At 38.6% G+C, this 13,012-nt stretch overlaps 1 protein-coding gene across 4 annotated transcripts in view; it reads left to right on the top strand.

Annotated features, from left to right (window-relative positions):
* Positions 1-13,012, top strand: part of LOC131432575 (cartilage oligomeric matrix protein) — a 1,247,904-nt gene that overhangs the window by 314,111 nt on the left and 920,781 nt on the right. The gene's annotated exons all lie outside the window — the stretch shown is intronic.

Here is a 13,012-nt window from a genome sequence, read left to right as displayed (position 1 = left end):
CCTCTCTAATATTACTTGTATTTTCATAAATATCACTAGAAGATTCTTATTTCCATAAATACGTTTATTTCATAGGCAATATGAAGTTTCTCTTCGCCGTGGCATCCACAATACATTGTACTTTAAACTTAATACATTTCGAATATCAGACGTGCATTTTACGTACAGTAATTGGACATGAGTCTGGACATCACACGAGTGCAATCCCTACTCACATCCAGTCCACCGACCCAGATCATCTTTATCCCAAGAAGCTTGCCAGCTGGCAAGTGTTCTTTGGCGAGACGCGCTATAGAGTTCGTTGAAAGCAATTGGTCTCTCATAAATTTCACCCTCGATAGCACCATGTTTGGCTAAAATATCGGCTCTTTCATTGAGTGGAATGGAACAATGAGACGGGACCCAAACTATTGTGACTTGATAATTATTATTCAATATGTCGCTCTGGTATTGTTTTAGTTTGCCCAAGAAAAACGGTTCATTTTTGCCAGCAGCGTTTGAGCGAATGGCTTCAATTGCACTCAGACTATCTGTGAAGCCTAAATGAGACTGAAACATTATTGTTGAATATAGAAAACCCAGTAGCCTCTTCAATTCGTGATCCGTCCGTGTAAAATATTTTCTCAGAGTCAATATGCCTGAACTTACTTGTAAATATTTTTGGGATTTCCATCGAACGTAGGTGTTCCGGGATTCCACGCACTTCACGCTACATGGATGTGTCAAAAAATAGTGTTGAGTCAGGGACATTTAGGAGGGTGTCACGGATAGGAATATATCTTGGAGCTTGGATGTTATTAATAACCAGGGGATTCAGTACCTCATATCTTATTAGCAGCTGTGATGAAAGCTTCCAAAAACGATCTTTCAATGGAAGAACTCTTGCCAGAATTTCAAGACTCATTGTATGTGTCGAATGCATGCAGCCTAAAGCAATTCGCAAACAACGATATTGAATTCGCTCTAATTTGATAATATGAGAGTTTGCAGCGGAACGAAAGCAAACGCGTCCATATTCCATCACTGAAAGTATCGTTGTCTGATACAATTTTATTAGATTTTCCGAGTGAGCACCCCACCAAGATCCTGTAATTGTTCGAAGAAAATTTACTCGTTGTTGGCATTTTGTTATCAGATACCTAATGTGTCCCCACGTACATTTGGAATCAAACCACACCCCGAGGTATTTGAAAGTCAAAACCTGTTGGATCATTCTTTCCATCATATGAAGCTGAAGCTGCGCGGGATCATGCTTTGTTGAAAAGACGACCAGTTCTCTGCAGAGAATTTGATACCCTAATGAAGAGCCCAAACGAACAAATTATTTAAGGTATCTTGCAATGGTTTATGAAGATCAATAGCTTTAGGTCCAGTAACTGAAACCACGCCATCATCTGCCAATTGTCTTAGTGTACATGGGATTACTAGACAGCTGTCAATGTCATTTACGTAAAAATTATAGAGGAGCGGACTGAGGCATGAGCGTTGAGGGAGAGCCATGCAGCTAATTCCAAATGTTGCCAAATCGCCATGTGAAAAATGCATGCGTTTCTCTGACAAAAGGTAGTGCAAAATATATTTATAACCGCTGGGAGTCCATGTTTATGGAGATTGTCTGAAAGAACATCAATGGATACTGAATCAAATGCTCCTTTAATGACTAAAATACAGATGCCATTGTTGTTTTTGAGCGAAGGCAATTTAGATGTCAGACGAAAGTAATGCAAGGCAATCATTCGTCCGTTTATTTCTACGGAAACCAAACTGAGTATCTGGCAACAAACCGTTCGTTCGAAGAATAATTTTATCGAACAATTTTCTGATGCAGGACAACATTGCAATGGGTCTATATGAGTTGTGATTGGAAGCTGGTTTCCCCGGCTTTTGGATGGCGATAACTTTCACTTGCCTCTAGTCTGGTGGAACAATATTTTGCTCAATAAACTTGTTGAACAATTAAAACAATCGTCTTTTTGCAAGGTTGGGCAGATTCTTCACCAAGATGAATTTAATTCCATCCAACCCAGGAGCGTTATTGTTACAAGACATGAGTGCTATGGAAAATTCCATCATTGAAAAGGGTCTATCAATGGAACCATTGTTTGGAGAAGACTCCCTAATAATGCTATGCGTAGGAACAGAATCTGGACAAAATTTCCTCGCAAAACCAAGTCGGTTCGAGTATTCCTCACTCTCATTTCCTACGAAACGATTCCTCATTCGTCCCACTGGAAGATTCTGTGAACTCTTTTTGTGTCAATCTTGAATAAAATAAGAAAATTTCTTTGAGTATAAACTAACATAAACCTTTTCAATTTGTAAACAGAATAATAAGAATTGTTCTTTATTTTGCATCGTCGCACGGAATGATTAAACACACTTTTCCCTATAGATTTAGAACCGAAAGTCTGATCCGCATGAAATTAAACAGCAAAGTATGACACTATAGAAACTTTTATTTGAGCGTGTTTGTAGAAATCGATCCATCATCTCTGAGAAAATTGAGTGAGTCTCGTTTTAAGCTTTTTGACCACTATTTTCGGTAGTTCTGGAACCTTGAACTTGGAACCGGTATAGGCAAAGTCGGTTCTTTTAGTAAGTTACTAATATAGCCTACAAAAATAATTAGTTTTAGGCCAAATCTTGAAGAATTTTACTTGTTTTAACATCGTCGCTCTAAACGGCGGTGTACAATTTTAAACACACTTTACCCTATAAAAGAATGATGAAATTCAACAGCAACCTATGGGACTACACATTTTTTTATTTGATGAGTAACATTATTTGACACATACCTACACACATACACGCACAGAAACATACATTGCTCAGCTCGATGAACTGTGTCGAATGATATAGATAACTAAGCCCTCAGCGAAAATTTTCACTAGTCAATTTTTGCATAAACATTTTTGCAAAGTGATTGCATGAACTTTCTATATGAGAAAAGCAATAAATGTGCTCTTATAAAAAAGTATCATTATCATGATTCCATTTTTGAGTGAGTTCCATTTTTGAAGAATCTCTTTACCATTATCGGTGTTCTCGGCTATAAGTCCTTGCATTTTTTTTGCATAAATATCTGCTTATTAATCTTATCTTTGTGTATTACATAAACGTTCTACAGTACAAGTGTTTTGACCCTTGGCCTTTCATCTTTGTTGTTCATACGATTCGTTAATAATAGGTGTTTTAGTTACTCTTGTTTTACATACTAATGTTTAATCAAAATGTTTATTTAAATTATTAATAAAATATCTACCTACTTATATCTATCCCTAACCTAATACGTGCAAATTTTGAATTATTTGTATTACAGAGATTGAGCACATCCCTTCAAATTTCGTGCAGTATTGTTCGAATTTTTGTTCTAGTATATCCAGGGAGGCCATCTCATGTACTTCACTAGTCCATGTCCAAGGGGGTTGATTAATAATTATCTTTAAGATCTTACTTGGAATGCGCTGAAGCCTAAGTTTGTGCGTTCGTGCACAGCTCCGCCAAACAGGGACTGCGTATTCAATTGCGGGGTAGATGATTTGTTTATAGACAGCCATCTGATCCCTTAGGCACAGCTTAAATGTTCTACAAATCAGCGGATACAGAGACCTAATGAGTATGCTGCATTTTTGAACGATTTTGTCAACATGTGACCTGAATATCAGATGTCTGTCAAAGGTGAGTTCTAGATAGATGACTTCGTCGGACCATTGGATGACCTCATCACCGAATAGTATTCGGCATTCGTCTGATTGAACAAGTTTTGGAGTTTTTTTTTTCATAAATACGTTTATCGTAAGGCAGTTTACATAAGTTTTTCTTAGCCGTAGCATCACTTTTACATAAAATTCTCATCCTAATATAATTCTAAAATAGTCACAACGATTTAAATTTATTAAAACATATTCCTTTTATTACTTAAATATCATCTTAGGTAATTCGTCATTAATTATGAAATCTACTCGGAAATATTATTTGAACCAAACGATTAACTTCTATAAATTATAAAATAAGCTGTTATTTTTAGACATTTTGTTGATAATTTCATAAACTATTTCGACTTTGCATCATTACATAATTTCAATTCTAATTTAGCTATTGGTTGAACTCATGGTCGCAGCTGAAATCAGAACTAAGTCTTAAAAGGGTCCTTTATTAAATTGAAACTCTAATTTTCTTTACGTAATAATAATAATAAAGTTTCATTTATGGAAGGTCACGACAAGCGAGAATGTCTCGAACAAGTTTTGTAGATCTTGAATATAAAAACAAGCTGACCTGAGTTTTTGCTGCATTGATCATTGAGCTGACCTGAGTTTTTGCTGCATTGATTCCAGCTTGTAAAATATTCATTTGGAGCATCCAGGCCTGTCTGTAGTTTATTTTTCAGAACAATAATGACACGACCTTTGTAAAGAATGGCAGTATCATCAGCAAATTGTGATAGAATGTCTGGGATGTCTGATGTAAAAATGTTATATAGGATGGGACCTAGTATACTTCCTTAGGATACACCAGCAGGAATAGTAAATCTTTCCGAAAGTGCATTATTCAGAGAAACCTGGAATGCTCTATCTGCAAGACAATTTTTGATAAGTTTAATAAGATGGATCCAATATTGCCGTGGTAGTCGTTTTGCACACTGATTTGTTTTTCTGGATGACGTTGTTAACCCTTGTGAGTTGGTGGATGGTGGATCTTCCTTTCTGGAACCCAAACTGTTCTTCCAGTAATATATCTTGATCGTCTGCGAAAGAAAGAATTCGCCTTTGTATTGACTATTCAAACAGCTTGGATAGGGCAGAGAGTAAGCTGATGGGCCGATAGCTCTTGGAAAAGGAAGGATCTTTCCCCGGTTTAAGAACTGGGATAACTTTAGTTAACTTCCACATTGAAAGGAAGTAGCCAAGCTTCCTGCACCTGTTAACAATTTTAACTAAGAAAACAAATGAACGAATACTCAAATGTTTCAGCTCAATGTTGAATGTGTTGTTGAAATCGGATACCTTAATATTTTTTTTCACAATATCCATCAGCTCATTCGCAGTGACTCTATTTTCCTCAGGAACCAAGCTGTCTGATTGGTCAACCTCAGCTACGCTATCAGCAACGGCTCTTTCATGTGGACAACAATGTTGCGCTGGCCTGGTGCATTTGCCTCCTCTACTGGTGTGATTAAAGGTATTCCTTCAGCTGCGTCCTGGGGTGACATCAGAGGAGGAATAGGCTTTGGTTTTACCTATTTTTATATATATAAAAAATAGGTATAGAATTCGCTCAAACTTTCGAAAATTTTTCCGAGGCCCGGAGGGCCGAATGACATATACCAATCGATTCAGCTCGACGAACTGAGCAAATGTCTGTGTGTGTGTGTGTGTGTGTATGTGTGTGTGTCCGTATGTGTGTTGTCAACTAAGAGGTCGAGATCTCAGAGATGGCTGGACCGATTTTCATCAAGCTAGTCGCAAATGAAATGTCTCCCCGTCACCCAAAACGCTATTGAATGGTTTTGAGATCGGATGTTTACTTTTTGAGTTATACAAAGTTTTATGTCAAAATTTTCAGTTTTTTGACAGTATCTGTCACAATTGACCTTGAAAACAGAATATGTTTTCAGACTTAGATTCCGCACGGTAATACCTATCCAACAAGCCATAGATTGTTAAAATCCGTCCATTTTTAACGGAGATATCGAAATTTTTCTGTAAGCGACTTTTCCCCCTATTCCAGCAGTAGGAGTTTTGAGCGCTGTATGACAAAGAAATGCTTGGGAGCAACGGAAAACACGATTTTTTATACTGTTACATACAATTGTTTCTAAGAACCAAAAGGATTGTGTACAGCATTCTTTTTCATGACATTTAGCCTCGGACCGATTTTGGCACGGCTCGTTTTTGGCAACATAATCGTTCGAATATGACATATATAAACCAGATGATGGCAGAATTTTTTTTAATTATTTTGTTTTAAACTACTTACAGCAATAAATGCTGGAACAACATAACATCCATATACCATTCGAATGAGTTCGTCGAGATCAGCAAATGCGTGTGTGACAAATAACTTCAATTAATTTTCTCGGAAAATTTCTTTTCTACAAATTCAGATTCATACGAAAAGTCGTATGCTCCCAAACAAAGTTCCTGCATTATGTTTGGTTCCGAACTCTGGTTTCGGAAATACAGGATGATATGTGAAACGAAATCAAAATTGTGTAACTCATTTTTCTTGAAGATGGCTGAACCGATCTAAGATGCAAATGAAATCTAAGAATCATCTAAGATTCAAATGAAAAGTTTCAAAGTTCTATAAAACATCTTGCTTTTCAGTCAGATCCAACTTCCGGTTTCGGGGATTGTATAAAAATGTCTATTCCACATAATTTAATCAGGTTTATCGGGTTAGCAGATTTGGATAGTCGATAAAAAAATTAACTTTTTTCAGTTTTAGTGGTATTCAGTTGTCGATCAGAAGGCACCTAAAAATTTAATTCGTGCTATGATCTCTCAAAGATGTCTTAACTGATTTTCAAATGTTTTGAAACAAATGTAAAGTGTACAGCTACTCAGGTGAATTTATCTGACTTCGGCCATACCGCTTTTAGAATTCCGGTTCCAGTATAAAATCGTTTCTCAAAGCTCAATCGTTTTCTCAAAAAAAGCCTAATCAAATTTCAGAAACAAAAATTTTAATTAAAACAAACTTATATACAAAAATTAATTATTTTATCCAATTATGACTTCCGGTTCTCGAATTACATGATGATGAATTTTTAAAATTCAAACCGATATAGAAGATGACAATCCCGAAAAGCTTCAAAGTTGAACTCAAAACTGTTGTAATTTATTCGTCATATGGCCATACGAATCGGTTTGGGTTATGCTGGTTCCTGAATACCGGCTCTGGAAGTACCTTAAATTACCGTAAACTTCAGAGTGGAACTTACATATCATGGCATGTTTAATCGATTATCACACTTCTAGATTCAAATTCGATCCGATTTGCAGTTTCGACATTACAGAGTAATGAGTGATTAAAATCTCAAATTGTCGCTTAAAACGAGGGTCATTAAAATAATGTCATGAAAACTTAAACACCGAAGAATATTCATGCAAAAAACACATGCGGATTGATAAAAATAGGTATCATCTCACTGCTAGGTGGATTAAACACGTTTTTTACTAAGCACCTTCGGTAAGGACCAGAAGGGCTTTAATTGTGGGAGAATTTTTCGAAGCTTTTGCTGGAAGTTCCTGTTGCGAAGCTCAGTTATCCTTTCCTGGATTATCCTAGTTAAGTTGTTATAAGAGGTATTCTTATCTAGGATGCCAGTTCGTTGATACTGCCTCCGGTATATATTTCGAAGTTGAATGAGTTTCTTGGTGACACTGTCGATTTGAAGAAAGGAACTCGGCACATGTTGTACTGGAACCGTCCTATCACGAGCGACTGTGATTGAATGCTGGAAGGAAGATAGGGCCGCATCAATTTCCATCGGGGAATCAAGTGGCAAATCGATATTAATAAGTTGGTCGGCGATTTGTTGAAATTGGACCCAGTCGGTGCGATAATAGTTCCTCCAAGGTTGAATACGCACTGTTTCTGGTGAAGATCCCAATGTCAATATTACTGGAAAGTGGTTGAAAGAGAGCTCGTTGAAGACAACCGAAGAGCTGTCTATGGCGATGTTGCTGATGAATATATCCAAAATGGAATGAACTCCCGATCTGGAAAGTCGCGTTGGTTGATCCGGAGCGAGGATGTTGTACTGTCCAGCTTCGTAATCTTCGGCAAGTACGAATCCGTTTCGATTCTGTCTTGTGTTTCCCCACAGCTCATGCCGTGCGTTCAGATCCCCAGCAATGATGAATTTGTTCTGTCGTCGAGTGAGCATAGCCAGATATCGCTTCAATGATGCACACGTACCATCTCGAAGATTTGTTTGTTTGGGGTAGTACGCTGCAATGATGATGATGGGTCGCATCGTCGTTGTAATCTCAATTCCGATGGCTTCTATAAGTTGCAATTTAATGGAAGGCAGAACCCGAGTAGAGTGTGAGATCGAAAAGAAAACTGAATTTGATGTTGTGCTGTTCGTATATATCGATTACTTAATTTGATATCGTTTTGGTCGTTTTAACGATTAAAAGATCGAAATAGAAAGTAAAAAAATGCTGTGTGACATCAAACTGAAAAATAGTTTTGCTCTCAGTGAAAGCACATTGAAAACTTAATATGATGTAGATTTTCTCGAAATGAACGTCACGAAAAAGTTAAAAATAGAACAGCCATAAACGGTCCGGGATAGTACAGGGTCCGGCACTCGAAGTGTAACCAACTTCAGACCTTCGAGCCTGGCGTCAAGGTAAATGCGACATATTATCGGGAAAGTATTCTGGAGGTTGCTTTGAAGCCGTGGGCAGACAAACATTTCGGTGGCAGACCATGGACGTTTCAGCAGGACTCGGCACCGTCTCACAAAGCTCGAGTGAACCAAGAATGTCTGAAAATCAACGTTCCGAACTTCATCACGTCCACACAATGGCTCTCGAATTCACCAGATGCGAATCCAATGGATTATTCTCTGTGGGCCATTTTGGAGAGCAAAATCCGAACTAAAAGATACACCAGTCTCGAGGCGCTGAAAAAAGTTATTGTCCGCGAGTGGGCCAAAATACACCTGCAAGTCACATTCGGGCAGCTTGCGATTCGTTTTTGACCGTCTCAAGGCCATAGTCAAGGCAAAAGGTGGTCATATCGAGCAAAAGTGAATTGATTCTGAATTTTGTATTATTTTTACACATTTTGTACTTTGAATTAAGTAAAAGTAATTTTCCAAACTGAATTTATGGCCTTTTTAATTGGTTACACTTCGAGTGCCGGACTCTGTATACATTTAGACGATATAACTCGCAAGCAAGAAAAAAGATTTTATGCAATCTCCATATTAGTCGCAAGCCAGAAAAAAGATTTTATGCAATCTCCACACTACCGCCGCGGTACCGGTTTCGAACTTAGGTGATTTGGAATGTGAACTTTTTGCGATTTCTATGGACTGTAAGTGCTAGCTATAAGGAGACGGAAAATGTTCGGTTATATGACAAGCAGTATTGTTTCACAAACTTGTATGCAGGTATTTTCTGTCAATACACACTCGTTGCGTCGCATCCAATGTGAATAGCAGTGTGGCTATTTGAGCACAGTATAAAAATATTCTCTTTGTCCTTCTCATATCCAAAGCTGTAGCATTCAAACATTATATCATTAAATTGAGTTATCTACTTGATCGCACACAACTCGCACATGTAATCACTTTGAAATACGAATTTAGAGGCTCTGAAGACCGAACGTTTTACAGTGAAGTGAACACAGGGAACGTGAATTAGGAATCCGGTAATAAAGTATCCCAGATAATTTGTTTTTTCGAACAATTCTATAACTAAGAATGAGAATCATTTTGAAGAGTGTCTTCGACACAGTTTATGGATTACCTAGGAATATACAAATTAAACATATATTTTCTTGGTAGCTCCTCTAAGCCACTAAAGTATTATTAAGAATTAGATCTAGGCTCTGAAATCTGAGACATTCAATGTTCGATGTTCGACCTTCGTAAACAATGAATTTTTCCATACTGTTGGATATAAAGTTATGGGTCATTTCAGAACGGGTTTGGTGAGTAAATTATTTTCGCCATCAAGGTCCCCGATTTCTGGATGCACTGAAAATAATGGTCTAAAACCTTTGGAATGAACTTCGCGACGTCGTATGATTACAAATATCGAAACATTTTTTTTTATACTGAACGCAAAAATAGTTACAGGATCGGATACTTAACGTATCTAGAAGGAAATCGATGACGTCTAATATATTTTTCATATCAAATTCTTAAATAAGCTCCTTCTACGGCAGACGATCAGCGAGATGGGAATGCCAAAGGCACTATTCAGATTGACCTGCTTCAGACAAACGTGCTACCGATGATCGCCAATTTATCTAAATCTTCCCAGACGTGTGGTTTGACACTAATATTCCCGTGGTTAAAAAGAAGAAGCATTATTTGCGTAAAAGTTGGAAAAATGATGAAAAAATCGTTTCTTCGCGGTTATGGTTGCGGTCAACTGCAGGATCTCGGCAGAATGTCAAAGCATTTTTGTAAAAGGCAACATAGAATTGAAGGAATAATTCTTCCATTGAAACTTAACTTTGTATTTTTGTGTTGCCATTTGAAATTTGCTAAATTTCAATAGATTCACTAAGTTGTTGAGTTTAATATTTTCATTTTTTGCGTTTCACAAAACTTTTGCCTTTAAACAGCAAAATGATAACATAATGTGATATTAATTGAAAATTTTATGAGTCAATATCATATTAGGATTTCAATCTGATGTTGCTATCATAATCAGATTTCAATTTGTTCTCGTTTTGATGTAAGACTTTACTCGGGAAGCCTGTGCTAATGGATCATTTAATGACAATGGCAACTCCCCCTCCTCTGGTATTTGTCCTGTCGAGCCTGTGAATTCTGTAATTGGAAATAAAAATAGAAATTTCAGGTTTAAGATGAGTTTCAGTTTAAAAAGGCAATATCGGCATTTATCTCTTTAAGAAAGTCGAACAATTCAGCAGTTTTGCTCCTGATTGAGCAAGCATTCCAATTTAGTGCCTAAGGCGTTGATCCTTTGTCACAAGAGTCATCCTTTGCATGTGGTTGATTATTACCCCATCCAGGAGGGATTTTGGAGGAAGAATCTGAAGCGGCTGAATCTTTTGGATTACTGTGAGGAAGTGGCGGCAAATTTGGTATATTCCTCTTCGGTGGGAGCCGAGGGAAATTATTTTCATCCTTCTGTGGAACATTCTTGCGCGTTGATTGTTTACGGGACGCCTGTTGTCGAATTTTTGTGAATTCAGCACGTTGGGGACACGATTTGCTAGTAGATGGATGGTCGCCGAATATAAGACCTTTTCTGTGAATCTAAATTTGTGAAAATCGATTCAACCATCTCTGAGAAAAGTGAGTGGCATGATTTGTCACATACACACAGACATACATAATCACACATACACACACAGCCATTTTGTGGTCTTGACGAAATGAGTCGAATGTTATATGACACTCGGCCCTCCAGGCCTTGGTTCAACAGTCGGTTTTTACAGTGATTGCATAACCTTTCTAATAGAAAAGCAAAACATTAACAACCTGTTTTTAACCATCTAGTGATGTAATGATGTCTCAGGTTGGTGGTTCAATGCATAGGGCACTGGTCTTACAAACCAGTTGTCGTATGTTCGAGCCCCAACCTGGAAGGATTCGAAGTGTCAGTAGAGTCGTAGCACTAGCCATGCAATGGTTCTGTGTACTCCGAATCGGCTGCGAAGTCTGTTGAAACAGAAGATCAAATTCCACCACAGGAATGTAATACCAACGCTTTGCTTTTGATGTAATGAGAATTTCACTCTGTAACATAATATTTGAACACTATTTCTGACCGGAAAATAGCCGAGAATAAGTGCATGACTCATTGCCGTTTCAACCTTCCGAGTGAACGGACGTTCTTTGTGTTTACTGCGAAAGCGTTGAAATCCAGTGCCGTGTGTGATAAAGTGACCGGACGATCAAAACTAGATCTCTATTGTGTAATAGACAATAGTGCTTTTTCCTGTGAGAGGTTTTATGCACATTATATACTGAAGCAGTGCATTGTTGTGAGCGGACGATCGAAACAGTACCGTTAGCCGGTGATTGTTTGATCGATCAGAACAGTTCCAGCGGTGTAAGTGATATCACTGAGCGGATTACAAAAGAGTGTGCTTTTTCCTCTCGGAGGTTTTTTTGCACACCACCGAAGCGGCGATACGCCGATCGACGAGGGCTGGGCCTTTGTTGCCCCGTTGGATTTAAGTTAAGTATTATTATTTAGTTTTTTTCTCCTCCCTGCATTCGACTGTTCTGTTTCTCCCCGATAAATTCATTTCTGCGCGGAGGTAGCTCCGCAACATGTTAAATGTAAATCCCGACCCCCCCTTTCTCGATAATCAGATGGAGACCTCTGTTGGCAGCAATAAGTCTCGCATAAAGAGTTATCCCGATGGGCTTGCACTCCCGGCCGGGCCTTACGCGGTTTATTTCCGGACCAAGTCTAAGGAAAAAAAATTAAATGTCCTAAAAATATCGCGGGACCTGAATTCGCGATATAATACTATAAAAAGTATTGATAAAATACGGCCAGACAAGCTCAGGGTCTTGTTTACTAGCTCAAAACAGGCTAATGAGCTTGTACAAAAGGATCCCTTTACGCAGGAGTACCGCGTCTACGTGCCAGCTCGCAAAGTCGAAATCGACGGTGTGGTCACCGATTCGAGTTTGACTTGCGAGGACATTCTTAAGTACGGGGCGGGTTGTTTTAAGGACCCCTCACTTAAGAACGTCAAGATACTGGACTGCAAGCGATTGCATTCAGTATCGATCGCAGGGGATGGAACAAAGTCTTATCCCCAATCGGTCTCTTATCGTGTGACCTTCGCCGGATCGGCTTTGCCTAACTTCATCCTCTTGGACCGGGTTCGTCTGCCTATTCGTCTGTTTGTACCTCGAGTAATGAATTGTACTAATTGCAAACAATTGGGGCATACAGCTACCCATTGCAGCAATAAGCCACGTTGTGGTAACTGTGGGGAGGCTCATGCGGACGGCTCTTGCGGTAAGGATGCTGAAAAGTGTCTCTACTGCAAGGAGGGTCCGCATGACCTCTCTGACTGTCCCGCTTACAAACTGCGAGGAGATCGGATGAAGCGTTCCCTGAAGGAACACTCAAAGCGTTCCTTTGCCGAGATGGTTAAGAGTGCCACCCCTCCTAAACAGGCAACGAATCCATATGCCTGCTTGTCAACTGACGAGAGCGATTCTGACGACCCTTTGGAAGGTCCATCTTCAGCGGTCCCTCATAGCTGTAGGAAAAGAATGAATAAATCTTCTCATAAGCTACCTAGTAAGGGTTCGAAGGTGTCT

The sequence above is a fragment of the Malaya genurostris genome, chromosome 2, assembly GCF_030247185.1.
Source record: "Malaya genurostris strain Urasoe2022 chromosome 2, Malgen_1.1, whole genome shotgun sequence".
Classification (NCBI taxonomy): Eukaryota; Metazoa; Arthropoda; class Insecta; order Diptera; family Culicidae; genus Malaya; species Malaya genurostris.
This window is presented reverse-complemented; position numbering and strand designations above follow the sequence as displayed.